General features: G+C 37.5%; 1 protein-coding gene across 1 annotated transcript in view; it reads right to left on the reverse strand.

Annotated features, from left to right (window-relative positions):
- Positions 1-12,441, reverse strand: part of Ak5 (adenylate kinase 5) — a 199,488-nt gene that overhangs the window by 158,043 nt on the left and 29,004 nt on the right. The window lies entirely within an intron of this gene.

Genomic DNA, 12,441 nt, shown 5'->3' on the forward strand with positions numbered 1-12,441 from the left:
ATCTAAAAAGATAAAGACCGCCTTCCATAAAAGACTCAATCAAAAATGAGCAGTGAAATGGACAGATACTTCTCAGAGAGGAATTACAAGCGGCCAATAAACACATGACAAAACGTTCAGCATCACTGGCCATTAGAGAAATGCAAATTAAAACAACACTGAGATTCTATTGCACCCCAGAAAGAATGACTATCATCAAGAAATCAAGTAATACCAAATGCTGGTGAGGCTGTAGGAAAAAAAAGAATACTTCTACATTGTTGCTGGGAAGGTAAACTAGTTCAACCATTATGGAAACTCCTCAAAAAAACCCCAGCCCTACAAATTCCATTTGATCCAGATATCTTCTTCTAGATATCTTCCCCAAAGAGCTGAAGACATCTTGTTACAGTGATCCATGCACACCCACGTTTACAGCAGCACTCTTCATGATAGCTGTATCATGGAAGCAGCCTTTTTGTCCATTAACTGATGAATGGATAGACATGTGATATTTACACACCATCGAGTACTACTCTGCCATAAAGAAAGATAAATTTGACTCATTTGTAGGAAAACAGATGCACCTTGAGACCATAATGTTAAGAGAAATAAATCAAACATATGAGCTGAAGTATTACATGGTTTTCTCTTTTATGAGACATGCAAACTAGAAATAAAGAGTAAACTAAAAGATAGATAACAGGAAGAAGGGAGATAGATCCTTGTCAGACTGGAAGGGAATCAAGAGATGAAGGGCAGGAGAAAGAGAGAAAGGGGATAAAAAAGGAATTAAGACACGTTGTAGTCAGGTATCAACTCCTCACAAGGAATGTAAACATTATGTACTGCAAATATGTACTAACAAAATGTTTTAAAACATCCAATATTTCTCTTTCCCTCCCCTCCTCTCGTATTTATAGCTACGTTATCTAACTACACTTGCGTTTGTATATGCACAAACACCTCAGCTAAAAGACAGTGTTTATTAGACTATTTGAAAGTTCAAGTAAACCGCAACTGTTTAGCTTTCCAAGAGGCTATTAAATTTTAATAGAGAGCAAAGAACCACAGTCGGGAAGGCTCATCAGAGATCTGAAACCAGAATCCACTCTGTTTACCCACCTTCTCATTTATGTATTCAGTCAATTTCGTCTCACATGTACAGAAAGAACATTAAAAGAATTCCTAAATATTTCGATACAAGATAAATCCATGGTTGGCTCTGATAATTTTCTCTGATGCTTAAAAATTGGTACTTTTAAGGAGATTTTTCCTAGGTATATCAAAATTATTTCTTTAAATACAAGTAGATTTACTCAACAAAGAAACAAGTAATATAGTGTGTATTTAAAAACATGTTCAGAAAATATTTATGAAGAGATGATCACAAATAAAAAACAAATATTTTGAAATAAGCCTAGCAGAACTTAAAACTTTGAATGTGTTTTCTTGTTCAAAATAGGCCACTTGGGGAAGTAAAAATTCCTTATAATATGTTGTCCTCTGTTCAAAAAGGCTTGGGATCTAACTCCAGAGAGGGTGCGCCAGCAGGTAACCCTCAGCCTCTGAGACCAGACCCAGCCTCTTTCTGCTCCAAGACAAAACAGCTGCGAGAGACAGCTGGGCCAGGAGCTTGGTACATGATCCAGCCCCACACTCGCTGGGCTTGTGAATCCCACTGAAGGATCAAACCTCTCCCGGACTTGGTTTCTCATTCACAAAGTGAGCTCAGTGCCTGCTGTTCTTTTTTTAATTCAAAGGCTTCCCCACAAACGCTGCATGGCAAAAACTGTGCTTTTGCCTTTTAGCATCCACTGATTGCCAGAATGCTTATGGTTGTCTAATTTTGTCTCCACAATGACTAAGCCAGCCTGAGGGGCAAGGAACACCAGTTACCAGCTGCAGGATAAAGTAGCCTCTAAACTTTTTGATGGAGTTTCTCTTCTATGCCTATGCATAATGCCTTCATGAAGGCATTATGGAAATAAAAAATGAGAAGAGTTCTTTAGGTGATGACTCATAGAAAAAAAAAAGAACTAAGGACTAACAGAATTCTTTTTTTTTTTTTTTTTTTTTGGCTCTTTGAGACAGGGATTTTGCTATGCAGTACAGGCAGGCCTCAAACTTACTTTGTAGCCCAGGCTGGTCTCAAAATTGCAGTAATCCTCCTGCCTCAGCCTCCAGAATGCTGGGATTAAAGTGTGCACCATGACATCCAGCCACATAATTGATTTCTACTTTAATGCTGTATTCCATGATTTTGATAAATTTAAGTAACAGTTTTGATAGTCATCTTGTAGATTCCTTAAGAATTTATAAGCAATCATGTAATCCACAAGAACAAATTTACTTTTTTTCCTACATTTATGCTTTTTATTTATTTTTCTTGTCTTAGAACTCTATTTATAACTTCTTATTTACACTTCTTAGAAGTGTATGCCCTTGTGGTTCACAATATTCAGGGAACAGGACGCATTGTTTCACCACCAAATACAGTGTCCATTGTAGTGTTTCTGCAGATGTCTTTTATCAAATTGAAAGATTTCCCTTCTATTCCCATCTCGTTACACTTTTCATGAACTGATGCTGAGTTGCTGCCAAATGCTTTTTCTGCCATCGTGGTCAAAGAACATCCTCTATGAGAGTTCCAGCTTTTAAAACTTCCAGAAAACTGTTTCATGACCTAGTTTACTTTGGTACATGTCCAGCCACACTTAAAAACACTGTACATTGTTGCAGAGATTGGATACAGTGTGCTAGATGTTTGCTGCTCTTCAGATCCACTGTCTCTTTACTGATATTTTGTCCTTTCAATACTGAGAAAGGAAAGGACTATTCCTAACCAGCAGTGTGAATTTATCAGTTTTGCATCTGTCAATTCTTACTTTTTGAAACTGAGTCTCCCTTCATAACCGAGTTGACCTGGAATTTGTAATCCTCCTGCCTCAACCCCCCAAGTACCTGAATCATAGGTATGTATCACCATGCCTGACTTCTGTCAACTTTCGATTTCTCTTTTTTGAGACTTCTAAAAATAACTGTCATGCAATTTTGAAACTTTTAAAAGCACCTATATGTTTGTAACTTCCATGTGTTTGAATACATACACGTACACATATTCAAAGGGTTATGACAAATGGAAAAGTTATGTGTTCCTGGTAATTCTTTGTCTTGAAGTCCACTTTAGAATCAGTAAAGTTACTCCAGCTATCTTATGCTCATGCTTGCATGCTGTATCTTTTTCTGTCCTTTACTTTCAACCCACATCTTTCTTTTTTAAAAAGCATCTCTTGTAGAAGTGAAATATGTTCATTTATACTTAAACAGCAAGATATATAGTTCACAGAGAAAAAAGTACAAAGGGCCAATAAATATAGGAAGAAATGATCAACATCGTTGGCCATTAGAGAAATGCAAATTAAAACCCTGAGATTCCACTTTATCCCAGAAAGAATAGCTGGCACAAGAAATCAAATGTAACAACACTGGAGAGTCTGTGTGTGTGGGGGAGACCTTCCTACACTGGGGGTGGGAATGACTCGGGAAATCAACACACAGACTCTTTCTACAAAGTTAGGAATCCTTTTGGATTGTAAATAATTACCCTGTTTATTCATTGTAAAGCTGCCATTATATCCTCATCGGACAGAGCGTGCTGATGCACATGGTCACCTTCACAGCACGTGATGCCCTGAATTGGCAGGCTCTGAGAATACCACCTTGGGCTTCCAAAATATGTGGCAGACAGCTGGGTCATTAAATTACTTAATTGGTACATTTTAGATATACATAGTGATCCTATTCATCATAGGCAATCTGTGCCTGTACATGATCTATCTATCTTGCTTTTCTTTTTCCTATTCCCTTCCCCTCCTTTGGTCTCTCTTCCCCTCTTTATTTACAAAAGCTGTTTCCATTTTTTTCTTCTTTCTTATTCTTGTCCCTTTTTCCTTGCCCTCCTCCCTTGCTCTCCTTCTCATTAGAAACTTTTATTCCCATTTCCCAATATCTGTTATACATTTTGGTCCTTATTTACACTTTTGGTTTCTCAAAACAGACAAATCATGAGCTATTTACATGTTTGTGTCCAATTTATTTCACTTAAGAGTATAGACTCAAATTCCATCCACTTACTTAGAAAAGTCTCAAGTTTATCCTTTTCTATGGCAGAGTGCTCCTCCACTGTATAAAAAACCCCACATCTTCTTTATCCATTCATTGGTTTGTGGGCATTTGAGCTATGTCCAAATTTAACTATTGTGAACTGTGCTGCTATAAATGTGGGTAAGCATATAGTGCTGTGGTATGATACTTTTAACTCTTTCAGGAAGATACCAAAAGGAGGAATAATGTGTCAAATGGAATTTCTAGTCTAGTTTTTTGAGGAATCTCCATACTGATTTACACAGTGGTTGCACCAGTCTACACTCCCACCAACAGAGGAAAAAGGTTCCTTTTCCCCAGCATTTGTTGTTGGTTTCTCCAGCATTTGTTGTTGGTTGATTTCTTAATAATAGCCATTATTTATGGGGTTAGATGGAATCTCAGTGTTATTTTAATTTGCATCGCTTGAATGACTAGTGTGTTGAATGTTTTTTTATATATTCATTTGCCATTTCTACTTCTTCATCTGAGAAGTATCTTTTCATTTCAGATGCCCATTTATGGATTGGGCATTTAAATATGGGGGATTTTATTTTTTTTAAAGTTCTTTATATATTCTAGGTACTTGTCCTTTGAGGAATAGCTGGCAAAATTTTTTTCCCACATTGTGGGTGTCTTGTCACTCTGTTGGTGGTTCCTCTTGCTGTGCAAAAGCTTTTTAAAAGGATGAGATCCCAAGTTTTTGATTCTTTATTTCCTGCGGCATCAGGGTTCTGTTCACAAAGTCTTTGCTTATACTAGTATCTTCAAGAGTTCTACCTGTTATACCTTCCAGCAGATTTAGTATCTGTTTTAATATTTAGATCTTTTATCCATTTTGAGTTCAGTTTAGTGCCTTTTGAAAGATACAGGTCTAGTTTTAATCTTTGGCATGTGGAAAGCCAGCTTTTCCAGCACCATTTATTAAATGAAGTGAAGATGTTTGAGTCCTTTGTCAAAGATAAGTTGGAGTTGTTTCCGCACCTTTTAGTCTGTTCCATTGATTCTGACTTTTTTTTTTTTTGCCAGTACCTTGTTGTTTTTACCACAGCAGCTTTGTAGTATAACTTCAAGTCTAGGAATGTGATGGCCTCTGCCTTGCCTTTGTTGCCCGGAACTGCTTTTACTATTCTAGGTCTCTTTTGGTTCCAAATCAATTTTAGGATTGTTTTCTCTAACTTACTGTCAGGTATGCTGTTGGAATTTTGACTGGAATTGCATTAAATCTGTATCAAAATTTTGGAAATATGGCCATTTTCACTCTACTAGTTCTTCCTACCCAAGAACAAAGGTATTTTTCCATTTTATGATATTCTCTTCCATTTCTTTTTTCAAAGTACTATAGTTTTCAATGTAGATTTCTTCTACTCCCTTTGTTACATTCATTTGTAGGAATTTCACTTTTTTGGATGCTATTGCAAAAGATGTTATTTCCCTAATTTCTTTCTCAGTGAGTTTGTTATTCATGTACAGTAATGCTATTGATTTTTTTTTTTTTTTTTTTGGTCTTTTTCATTTTTATCGGTACCGGGGATCGAACTCACGACCACCTGCTTGCAAGGCAGGTGCTTATGCCGCTGAGCTAAACCTCCAGCCCCTTGCTATTGATATTTGGATACTAACTTTGTATCCAGCTATACGACTGAATTTACTTATTAAGTCTTAAGTCTTTTGGTGGAGCTTTTGGGGTCTTCTTACATGTAGAAGATCATGTAATCTGCAAATAAGGATAATTTCCCTTTTTCCTTTCCTGCCGTTATTCCTTTTCTTTCTCTTGTCCAATTGCTCTGCTAATGTTTCCTGAACTATACTGCACAGAAGTGGTAATAGTAGACATAATTGTCTTGTTCCTGATTTTAGAGTGAAATTTTTCGGTTTTTGTCTATTTAATATTATATTAGCTGTTCATTTGTCATAGATGGATTTTATCAGATTGAGATGAAGACCAACTATTTGAATTTTCTGCAGTATTTTGTATTACAAATGAGTTTTTGACTTTGTCAAATGCTTTTTCTGCATCTATTGAGATGATCATGTGGTTTTTGTCCTTTGCTCTGTTGATATGGTGTGTTAATTTACTGATTTGCATATATTGAACTATCCCTGTATCCTTGAGATAAATTCTATTTGATCATGGTGTGTAACCTTCTTGAGGATTTTCTGCATTTTGTTTGCCAAGTTCTTATGAGGATTTTTGCATCTATGTTCATTAGAGGGATTGGCCTGTAGTTCTCTTTTTTGGTTGGCTCCTTGTCTGGTTTTGGCATGAGGGTAATGCTTGCTTCCAGTTATGAGTTTAGGAGTATTACTTCCTTTTAAATTTCATTAGACTGTGAGAAGTAGCTGTGGTATGTCGCCCCTAAATTTCTTGTAGAATTCAGCAGTAAATCCATCTGGGTCTGAGCTTTTCTTCATTGGTAGGTTTTGTTTTATTACATCTTTGATTTTATTGACTGATACTGGGTTATTTAGAATTTTTACATCTTCTTGATTCATCTATCTCGCAATCTGTCCTTTTCTTCTGCATTTTTCATCTTATTAATATACAGGTTCTCAAAATAGATACTGATGATCTTCTAGATATCTGTAGGATCTGTGATGATTTCACCCTTTTCATTCCTAATTGCATGGATTTCAGTATTTTCTTTCATTTTTCGGGTAAAGACTGGCTAAGGGCTGGTCAGTTTTATTTAGAACCAACTCTGTGACATACTGATTCTTTGTATTGTTTTCTTAGTCCCCATGGTATTGGTTTCTGCTCTGATCTTCATGATTTCCTCTCTTATACAAGCTTTAGACTTGACCTGCTTTTTATCTGGGAGTCCGAGGTTCAACATTGGGTTGTTTATTTAAGCTTGTTCTATTTTTCTGAAATGGGTATTCACCACTACAAATTTTCCTCATAGGACTGCTTTCACTGTGTCCCAAAAGTTCCAGTATGTTGTACTGGCATCAGTGTTTAATCACAGATACTGCCTAATTTCTTATTTCATCTATGACTCCTTGGTTGTTCAGGAGGGTGTTATTTAATTTCCATGTATTTACGAAGTTCGTGTGATTTCTTTAGCCACTGATTGCCAATTTTCTTACACTATGGTATGATAATATCCATTAGATAATTATGACTTCTTTGGATATACTTAAGCATGTTCTATGAGTTAGTACTCACCTGTTTTGGAGAATGTCCCAAGTGTAGCTGTGAAGAATGTGTATTCTGATGTTATAGGATGGAGCACTCTGTTGACATGTACTAAGTCCATTTGTTCAAAATTTGGTTCAGTTCTGATATTTCATTTTTTTTGATCAAGTTGATCTGTGTATTTGTGTCAGTGGGATACTGAGGTCCTCCATTACAACTGTATTAATGCTTATGTGATTTTTCATGTCTGTTAATACTTGTTTTATATGGGTACACTGGTATTTGGTGCATATATATTCATGATTATTATCTTTTCATTTTTGATTGTTCCCTTTAAAGGATGTAGTGACCACCTCTGCTCTCTTTAGGGCTTGAAATACACTTCATCTGCAAATAGAATAGTTACCCCTGCTTTCTTCTGAGTTCCTGTTGCATGGAGTATGGTTTTCTGTCATTTGATTTTTAGTCTATGAATTTCTTTTGAATTAAATGTATTTCTTGTATGCAGCACATTGTTGGATCTTGCTTCTTGAACCATTCTGCCAGTCTATGTCTTTTGATTGGTGAATTGAATTCATTAACATTGATGGTTATAACTGATATGTACTGACTTATCCTTACATTATTTTAGTGCTGTTGGTTTCCTTTATTTCCTCTGTTTTAATTGCTTGTCTTGCCTGGTATATTCATTCTGTTGGGGTTCACAGAGTTGCAGACTCTGTTGTCTCTTTACAGAATGTTTTTCAGAACATTCTGGAGGATTGGTTTGGTATTCAGAAATTTTCTCGAGTGTTATTTGTCATGGAAGTATCTTAGTTCTCCATCAGTTTTGAAAGATAGTTTCGGGGGTACATCAATCTGGACTGGAGGTTGTTTTCTTTTAGGCCTTGAAATATTTCATTCCAAGACTTCTTTGACTCAAGGCTTTGTGTTAAGAATCTGTCATTCTGATGGCCTTTCTTTCATAAGCAATTCATTTCTTTTCTCTAACAGCTTTTAATAATGTTTTTGTATTTGAATTTCTGAAATCTTGACTATTATATGCGTTGGTGTAGCTTTTTGTTTGTTTTGTTTTGTTTTGTTTTGTTTTTGATCACAGCTAAACAGAGTTCTATATGCCTCACTTATCTGTGTGTCAAATTCTTTTTCCCTGCTTGGGGAGTTTTTTTTGCTGTGACTGCTATGAAAAATTTTTTTTATGGTCCCTTGCTATTTTTTTTATGGTGTCTTGCTATTTTTTTTGTGGTCCCTTGCTATTTTTAAGAAACCTTTCTTTTCATGATCACTAACCTCAATTTTGTCCTCTATATCTGATATTCTGTCCTCACATTGGCTCATTCTACTATGTGTACTTTCAATGGAATTTTTAATCTCCTGGATATCTGTTTAAATCTGTTTTATAAATTCCATCTCTATATTGAGTGTTCATGGTTTCCCTCATTTTCCTAAGCTCTATTTTTTTTTTATCTGTCTCTGCTCTAGATAAGCACGTCTTTCATTGTGGTCACCATCTCTGTATGTGTGAAAACCTTGTTCATCTGCTTTGTTACTTCCACTATTACTACTTCAGAGGGCCCAGGTGGGTGGCTTTTAAATTGCTTTACCTCAGTGTCCCTTGGGTTTGCCCCTGGTGAGCTGAAAGTCTGGGGTTGCATCTTATTTAAGTGTGTTCTCATTTTCTTTTTCCTGTTTTTTATTTTTTATTTTATATAATTCCTGGGTTGATGCTTCTAAGTTGCTTATGGCAAGTATCTTCATTGGTAGTATTTGGAACCTTAGAAAATGACTACTTCTCAGAGGTGTCTTCAGGTGTAGCTGGCTTTTAGGTCTTGAGTGTGCTGTAAGATCTTCCCTCTTCAATTTACTGGGGATGAGAAGTCGCTGCCTACCTGGCCCAGCCCCTGGTTCTTTGGCAGTGACCTACAGTATTGTTTATAACTCTTGGGCAATCTCAGTCTTCGTGTACAGGAAGAAAAACTGATTAGAACAATTATGTCACCTTGGCTAAAGTAGCACAATCAATAATAACAATAGCATCAAACACCACTTAGAAAATGAAAGGCTTTGGCAACTACTGATTTGCTACCTTTAACCATATAAACTAGATTCTTTGTTATACAGAAAATCTGAAATGAACCAGAAATTGTATACAGTAAATAAGCCCTCAACATGGCAATTTTACTGCCAAGGGAGAAAATTTAAAGAAGATTAGGAGAAAAAGTAGAAATAAGAGGAAGAGATAAGATACATGGCTACAGGACAAAGGAAAATTACGCACACTCTGGGAAACTGGTGAAGACAGATTAGAAAGAGAGAAGGAAGAAATAACAAGAGCAGAACAGAACAACAACCAAAAAACTAGAAACCATGTTCACATTCATATAAAAACAAGAACAATCAAGAAAGAGCAAAAACAAGAAGGGAAAAAAAAAGAAAATGAAAAAAAAAAGTCCGCTTCAAGGTGTGTCTCTGCTGTCACTGATAGACAATATGGGTGGACAGAGTCCAGATCTTAGTTGATTAATCCCAGCAAGTCAGGGAGCTGGGAGCTGCTGGATAGAGCTGCCTACACCTGTTCTGAGTTCTGAGCTCTTTCCAACATGACTCCTGGCCAACTGCCCTCTCCTGGGGGGTGTCTGAACCTGAATAATTCACCAGCCACTCAAGAATGCTGTGTTCACTGCTCTGTTCCACTGTGGTGTTTCTCTGTGGAGACCTCTGGGTCACCAGTACTGTGCACCTGCAGGTTCAAACTACCTCTCCCACGCAGTGAGTCTGGGCTCAGGGAGAAAGCGCCACCTGAACCTTCTTCTTCTTTATTGAACTGTCTCTCTTTACTCTTGCTTCAGAGCCTTCCTGGGTCCTGAGGACCCACTTTTATCCCTCTCATCCTCATGTTGCAACATCCTAGTGTCTGAAGACCAAATCTTGGAAATGCTGCTTCTCTGCTGCTCACTACTCCACCCAGCTGGCTTAATTTGAATTTATATTTTGATTACTTAAGATATTCAAATTTTAGCTGTATCTGCATTTTCTCAAAGGAGTTGGGCCTGGCAATAAGGCAGCACAGGAGTTTATGTTTGAGTGAATCACTGTGCAAAAAATACAAATGTTAACACTGGGAAACCCTTTTGTCACTCATCAAGTATTCTGCGAAAACTAAACTGCTGTGTGATGGCATAAAATAATGAAGACAGTAGTTACTGCACAACTACTGTACTCACTGCATGTCAGAGAGGTAAGGAAGACAGAGAGCAGATGCAAATACAGTGTCTGGCTTTACCAAGTCTGTAAGGGTACCAGATATTTCCCTTTGACTAATTCCACTGTCCTTCTCTCTGCCTGGGAGGCACCTCTTCCCCAGTGCAGCAGTGGGTTCTCTTGATCTCTGGCTTGCAGCTGATTTTGTACAGTAGTATACAGACCACTGTCCATCAGAGGACATCAGAGGAAGCAAGGAGAGGAAAGTCTGGGCATTTATCCCTGGGCTGTCAACATGGCATCATCAGAACCAGACGATCTTTCTCTAACTGAAGGTCAAGGTTCTTATATGAGATCCACTATATCTTTTTTTTTTTTTTTTCTGAGATCAAGTAACATAGAACCTTGTAGGCATTGGGAGGGAAGCAGAACTCATTTCCGCCAGCTCCACGGTACAGAACCATCTTCCACAGTTTCCTCAAGTCCCATGCACCTTTATTAAATACTTCCTTTTAGCTCACTTGAGGGTTCCATGCTTCCCTAGGGAACCTGAGTGACTCAGCAATGGGATGAACCAAAAATTTACCAGATAAGATACTAAATGATCTGAGCCACATAAACATTACAGATTACAACATAACGTGTATAAGAAGCAGACGGTGGAGAGAAATCTCCAAGGTTTAGAATCCTAAGGGAAGATGTTCAAGAGAAGTTGAGCCCGGAGATGCGGTTCAGAATAAAGAAGGGGGGGGGCGAGGAGAAGGTAGAGGAGAGAAGAGGAAAGGAAACAAGACTATTGAAGAGTAAGATATAGCAAAGATGTGAAGACAAAGGTTGGACCAGCTCCAATCAGACTGCATGGCGCCTAGCTTCCTTGGAGACTCACACATCTAATGACATCAGTGCAGGAACCCATCTTATGTGAAATTTTTCATATTCTAAGGAATTTCTTTCCCATGCATGCAAGGTAGAATGGAAACTAACAAAGTGATAATATGTAATTACTATGCATGTGCTTGAATGCCAGCACTTTGTATCACTATCAACAGACCACAACATGTCATCCCTGAGAATTGCTGCTGGGTGCTACTGAGTATCAGTATGAAAATTTCGCTTTCATGTATTGAAGAATCAAGTTTCTTAGAGGTCACTAACTTGTAAACTTGCAGACTCTTGGGTTCCATCTGCCAGAAATTTAATTCTGCCATTCTGTGAAGGGCTATGAACCATCCACATTTTTAAACAACACAGGTACCTGCTGATTCTGATGGAAACTATACAGGGAGGGGCAAATGTGTGGACAATAATCATCACTGAAATCTTTCAATTACACAGAGAATTAGAGCAGGTTTTTAAAGAAACGCTGATCTAGCATGGGGCATAAAATAGAAGAAGGACAAGGAAGGTATGTAAGAGAAGACTTTGAAAGTCTAGATAGATGGGAATGAGAAGTGGGCATAAAAACACTAGCAAGAAAGAACTGGGCACAGTGAGGCAAGCTCATAATCCCAGCACCCTGGGAGGCTGAGATAGGAAGATTGCAAGTTTGAGCCTGACTTGGGTGACACAGTGATTTGGCGTGACTTTGTCTCAAAAACAAAAACTTTTTAAAAGAGCTGGGGGTGTAGTTCACTGTAATTACCCTGGGTTCAATCCCCACTGAAAGAAAAAAAGCAATTAGGAAGAAAAGAAGGGGACAGATAAGAACAAAGTGGTGAATGTGTTGGCATTTACTTAATGTGTTTCATGGTAGAGTTTAAAAAACGTGTTGTTTTTCTTTTGTGCAACTTCTTTTTTGACAAAAGAAGAGTCTAAATTACTTTCCTGTGAACATAGACCAGCTTTACTGACTCATTTCTAACAAATAAAAAGTGGTAGCGCAACACTGTTTAAAGCTAGTGTAGCAGAGGTGACAGGGCTTTTTCTGAGTCTCCTGGGTTAATGACTTTGGAGCCCAGAGGCTCCATGAAGTCTAG

Source organism: Cavia porcellus, unplaced genomic scaffold (assembly GCF_034190915.1).
Source record: "Cavia porcellus strain 051 isolate PalLab524CR breed Dunkin Hartley unplaced genomic scaffold, mCavPor4.1 scaffold_1, whole genome shotgun sequence".
In the NCBI taxonomy this organism is placed as follows: Eukaryota; Metazoa; Chordata; class Mammalia; order Rodentia; family Caviidae; genus Cavia; species Cavia porcellus.